We start from the raw sequence: 6,529 nt of genomic DNA, 5'->3' as shown, positions 1-6,529 counted from the left end.
ATTTAAAACAATCATACAGCAAACAATGGAAATGAGGAAATATTTGCTCTCACAGCTTTTATTATTTAGTATCTCAGATGAAAATCATCTGGATGCATGGAAGAGCATGTTCAGTTCCAGCTGTAATTCATACAATCTCGAAAAGGAAGATGACTTATCTTCCTCATCATTTGCATTACCACCCTACGAAAGCACCTTAACCCTCTTAGCATATATATATATTAAATATATGCACTGAAAAAAGCAAAAGCACAAGGATTTGCTTAATAAGACGGTGCCATTCCCCAGCCCCCTTCCAGTCTATTTTGATGCATCCGTCACCATAATGACTTGCAAAAGTATTTCAAATGATGTGAAAGAAGTCCACATTTTAAAATCTTGTACTAATTTTTTCCATGGCCAGGTATTCTCTACAGCTCTGTCCTAAACCCAGGTACATTTTCAATTCATGGGGTTTGACTGTGGAAAATACTTTTTTTTTTTAAAAAAAAATGTTCAATGGCAAAGCACCAAACACCATCCAACTGGGAGGGTTCCAAGAGCGCAAAGTCTGAATGAAAGCAGCATTCAGGAGACATCTGAAAATCATTTGAGAAGAAAGAAGATGTCATTTGGTCCCTCAGGTTCAGTATCAGTGCTGAAATACCAAACCAGAATGGTCAAACCTAAAGACAGTTGCAATTATTTTCATAATATACTTACCTACAGAGTGACTGGAAAAGACAGTCCAGTTCAAAACGTAGAATTTCAGGCTAAAACAACTGGCCATGACTACATAAGGAATGGTTCTACACTAGCTATAACCCATCAAGTTATGAAGCCTTAAAGTACCTGTAGCATAGTCCTTCTTGGCCCAGCAGTTCTGAGACGATAGGCTTTTAGGGCTCAGCAGGAAAAGTAGTAATAGTGTCAACAACGGTGCATGATGGGAAAGGAGTTGCTATTATACCATCCCAGCCACTCACTCACTCCTCCCCACCTCCCACACCCCCAGGTGGGAGGGGAGGCGAATCCAAAGAAGGAAACACCTGCAGTTTGAGATGGCAAACAACAAAAAGAGAAAGCCAACTCTCCCCAGTTTCTACATGTGATGTGCTGTGCTGTGGTAGGGAATATCTCTTCGGCAGTCTGAGTTAGTTGTCCTGTCTCTGCTTCCTCCCAGCTTCTTGTGCCCCTCCTCACTGGCAGAGCATGAGGCTGAAAAGTCCTTGATCAGGGTAAGTGCTACTTAGCAACAACTAAAACATCAGTGTGTTATCAGCACTGTTCTCAGACTAAAGCCAAAACACAACCTTGTACCAGCAACTAGGAACAAAATTAACTCTATACCAGCCAAAAACAGAACGCGGACAAAGGACAATTCTGCTGAACATGCAGGAAAGCAGAGGCAGTGAAGTAAACAATCACACAGGAACTGTGGGACTCCCTGACATAGGATGCTGTGAGAGCTCAAAGTGGCCTCAAAAAGGAACTGGTCAAATTCAGGTGAGACAGGCCTCCTGAAGCTCCTTGAGGAGGATTCCAAGGAAAAGAGTATTTTCCTCTCCCTACACTCTCCTGTAAGTTACAGGTGGAGAAAGTTTGTACCTGAAATTAACCCAGTACAGCAGTTCTCAAGTGACATACAGAAACAGAGAGCTTTGGAGGGCTATTTATACTGGATCTTTAAAAACCAAACCAAGCAAACACTCATAAGGCACATCCCATGTGCATGTTCATCTGCCCTGGACATGGTGGAAGCAGATACGTCACCACAGGTCTTCACAGGACTAAATTTCTTAAGACACAAACCTGGGACTGCTGGTTTTCCTCTCACAGAGGCAGAGACACACCACCCTTCCTGCCAGCCACCCCACGGCCCTGGGGTGCAGCCCAGCCCTGCTCAGAGTTGCTCCTGCACCAGTGTTCCCTGTGAGTCACTGACAGAGCAAACACAGGCAAACTACAGAGTCACAGCTTCTAGATACTCCCTATGACTTTTTGAAACCCACAAAGAAACACAAGCACAAAGCCCTTAAAACCAGCACAGAAACACCTTTCAGTTGTCATTCACAGTACTGCTAAAGAACAAAGCACCGCTTCCGAGCACAGCACCAGCAGAAGGATCCCCTTTCCTACAGCACGCGGGTGGCTCACTCGGAGCCCGGGATAACCAGATCACACTCCCAGCGCCCAAACCCCGAGCCGGCACAGAGCAGCACCCGCACCCCGGCCCCTCTTACCACTCGACGCCTGCCACGGCGGCCCCAGAAACCAGCGGGACGGGAGAAGCAAGTCCAGGCGAAGCCGGGCCAGGCCGCGCGGCGGCAGCTCCTCGCGTGGCTTTACACGCACCCGCCATATGGCTTACTCGGGGAAGCGAGAGTGCTGGTGAGCGGCCTCCTGCCGGCCAGGGAAAGCGCTTCAAGGCTGCGCTGCTCCCGTCAGGTGAGCCCGCAGTGACTGCTCGGCCCCAACAAGCGGTCGGATTTAGGATGGGATGCGGCCAACACCAGCGAAAGCGCCCGCTGCAGCCGCCAGGAGCCCGACACCGCTGCGCTCCCGCTTCGGCTGCTCGGGGCGCCGGCAGCACCGCGCAAAGCCGCCCTCGAAGGCGCCGACATCGACCCAGCCCGCTCATGCCCCGCAGCTGTTCTACATGAGCTGCCCCGCATCCCCGTGCTGGGCTCCACACAGCAACTACTCTAGAAACAGCGTATGGCAAAGATGATCACTCTCAGCCCCTACTATGGAGCATCACTGCCTTCTTACCCCAATCTTTAGCACTGCTCTAGGCATTCGCTGCCAGCCACCAACAGGGAGGAGGCTACAGAATCCTCTAACGTGCTGCTGGCCACCGGGCTCCGCTGACCACTGCCCTAATGCAGCTCGCTGCAGCGCTGGACCCTGAGCACAGCCAGTGCACGGGCACCACAGAACACCCCAAACTGCTGTGGGCTTGTTCCAGCAGTGCTCTCATCTAAAGATACAATGGATCTCCTCGGTTACCCTCGCCCTTTGTTATTGCCAATTTAATCTTGGCACCTCAGAGTGCGTTAGAATATTCATACCTTGCCACTAGACAGCCTCAAGTTTGTTGAGATGCTAGATGTAGCTCCCACCATACTCAAGCACTGCTGCTAACAGGTGCACCTACATCACCTCTGTGCAGAATTAAGGCACAAATAATTGAATTAGATTCACCTTTAAATTTTTTTCAAAGCCATGGCAAATAATTTCTATAGGAAGCTGGGTTTTAGCTATGGTCTAACAGCTCTGTTTCTCCTAATGAAAAAGCTTATGTATTTTTTCAAAAAAGAGAACTAAATTGAACTTACACATTCTATGCAAGTCGAAGTCTTCACATAATATTCATCTTCTGTTTCCTCACTGCAATTCCTCATGGGATCAGGCATGTGAGGGAAAGCAGTGAGTACCTGTGCACATGCACTGCCCAGTCTGGGATTCACATGCTCAGGGTATGACCACCCTGAAATCTTGGTATGATAAAGATTCCTCCTAGCACCACACACACTATGCTGAACATGGTAGCTCTGTAGTTTATACATGGCACAGGATTCACAAACCTCATTTTCCTTTCTAATAATCTGAGACTGATGCAAGTGCCTTTGGCTGGAAAAGAAAAATTATGCTAACTGCTACCCACGGATGTTCTCTGATCACACTCCACGCATCAGCAAAATGTTATTTTGTTGTTTTGTAAAAGATCAGTGAAGTGTGTTCAAAGCCAAGGGATGTGCTCAGTGTGTTCAGTCTACTGACAGTAAGAGACCTGTGGGTATTCCAGGTAGTATATTCCAGAAAAAGAGTCACAGGGATTTCTCAAGGCTTTAAGGTATGGTAATAAATCTGGCTATGGCAGGTGATCAAGGATGCACTGAGCTTTCAAAGTCCAAGTTTTTAAAGTTACTGTTTCAAACCTGATCAACATAAACCTGAACAGCATATTGGAAAACAAACTGACCCGCCCAAACTCCAGCCTGACCTATCAATTAAGAAATACCCACTTGGTAATCAACAGGAACTATCACTTTTAAGGGAAACAAATGTTTTGTTGTCCCCTGTCCCCCATCTCCCCCCCCAAGAACCGAGTTAAACATTTGTATGCAGAACACACAAGTACATAGGTCTGGTTGCACAATGGAGAACGTCAACACAGCCATTCTTGTAACTCAGTATATACACAAGTCTATCATGCCAAACCCTGTATTATTCTTATCAAAAGAAAGCTTTTAAGTATTTGTAAGTATTTATCTTAACTGCAGAACCTCTTGTGCTTTTAAATAAAAAACTCTTTAAATTTCATTCACTATACTTCATCCATTCCTGACAAATCAAGTTTATTGCAACAGAGAGAAATGCAATGAATTAAATTCCCTTTTAAATTGATGTCCTACATTAATAACCACCTTCTTAGCACCAAAGAAGACAAGTCATTATGCTTAAGCAGGGCTTGTTGCTTTAATAGTTCTACACCCACGTAGGGCAACATTTTTAGATTTTCCCTGGAACAGGAGGGACACACTTCTGCTGTACGTGTAGCTGAAACAGCCTGTGTACTTCTGTTACACAAATTCAACCTTCAACCCTGTACTAATGCGATGGGTACAATAAACCTAGTACATGACTGTACCTCTATGACAAGTTCTTCAGTAACCACAACAGAGATATAAGTTGGACATGCAACTGGCATTCTCCAGTGATAATCCAGGATCTTTATCAAAATGCTAAACTAATTATCAAATAAGAATACTTCAGAGATTTTGAATTTTTGCTAATTTTGCTCCCACTGCAGCCCAAACTACTGCTATCCCCCAGTTACCTGCATCAACCCCTTTTTCAAAAGTGGCATTTAAGCTTTCCTGATTAATTGGAGATTTACAAGGAAGAAGGCCCTAGGCTTTCTTCATTAACACCATGGATATTTTAGCTAAGAATATGGAAGGGATAACGCTTTCCCCCGTATCTCACATGATGCACAGCATCAAATAGTGTATGCAAAATGACACTTGCCCACCTTTTTCCAGCCAGAGAAAACACTTCAGAGTACAACTTCTGTAGAGATCCTTCACAGGGACGTTAAGACTGTTAACAGAACTAATGGCAATGTAAGTACTGCAGAAAGCATTAAATTGCTTGAAAGAAGTAATATAATAACTAGCAATTACTCTAGTACTACATAGAAGTCTTTTACCTTGTTATATGTAGATAATGTCTGTTTTGCCACAGGGCACCTGTCTCGCTGTACAGAATGTGCTAACATCTGTAAGACAATCAGGAGCATTTAGCAAATATAACCATGCTCTGTAGGACCCAACTCCATTTCTTGCAGCTGTGGACAAAATCAAGGCCAAAATTACAGAAAGTCTCAGGTGAATGCTGTCCTGAGGAAAGTGACTCTAGCCTTGCTCTGCCAGTGGGTTCTGAACATGACATTTAACCAAACATTCAACACCCTCCCGACCCTCCCATGTTCCATCCCAACACTTATTTCTTACTGTCTTGGAACATTAGTATGTCTTGCTGATGCTGCAGAAACTTTTGCAGTAACATGAAGTAATTGCCACAGCAGTTTTAGTCAATAATAACTCTACTTCAAAGATAAAGGACACCCAAGCTCTCTAGTACATCCTAAATTAGGCACCAAAAACTGGCAAGTGTCCAATAACTATGGCTTAGATTCTGTCTCAGACCCTCTCATCTACAGCATAAGAATATTACTCATTTTTCTGATTAATATTGGTGAAAAGTCCAATACAGCAATAATCTGAGAAAGTCCCATAGAGAAATTAAATACATATATACAGTACTGGGTTTAGATCATACAGACTAAATTAGGACCTGCACAATTAAGCATAAAAAAACCCCTCAGTGAACATCATCAACTGTGTACACTGAATGAAGCAACAGTCCCATAGGAAAAAAACCCAGCTCCTGACTGTGTAAAACACGAGAATAAAACCCGGAAGAGAGCTTTACATTATCCACTTCTCAAGTTTGAAGTATCTGCCTTTGCAATCTTGGTGTTTCACAATTTCAAAACAATGTTTTAATATTACCTGGTAAAATGAGGAATAATACTTTTTTATTTTCACTCCTTTTCTTTCTTCCATGTATTGTAAGTAAGATTAAGCTGCTTTAATATTTGTTCTTTTCTTGTTTTTCACAAGAGGGAGAATTTCCCAACCAGATAACAAATGCTGGAAAAGATGGAATATGGGCTGCATACAAAGATATTACTAGAGGTGACACTGCACGAGAAAGCTGTAAAAACACAGTGTTAAGGAAAAGAGAATTATTTTCACTGTACCAACCACTTTGTATGTTATCCACATCTCCTGCCAGCACAGAAACTGCATGCTATACAATTCATTACAACGAATTAATTTCTCTGCTTTTCAATTGAGATCTTGGTACCCTAGCTGTACTCTTGATTTAATATATGCAAAAGTTACTCTCCAATTGAAGAAATATGCATGATGCAAGCATCCATACACATCAACCAACAAAGGTTTTCATTTGAGGTTTT

This window comes from Psittacula echo (genome assembly GCF_963264785.1).
Source record: "Psittacula echo genome assembly, chromosome: 6".
In the NCBI taxonomy this organism is placed as follows: domain Eukaryota; kingdom Metazoa; phylum Chordata; class Aves; order Psittaciformes; family Psittacidae; genus Psittacula; species Psittacula echo.
Note: the sequence above shows the minus strand (reverse complement) of the source record.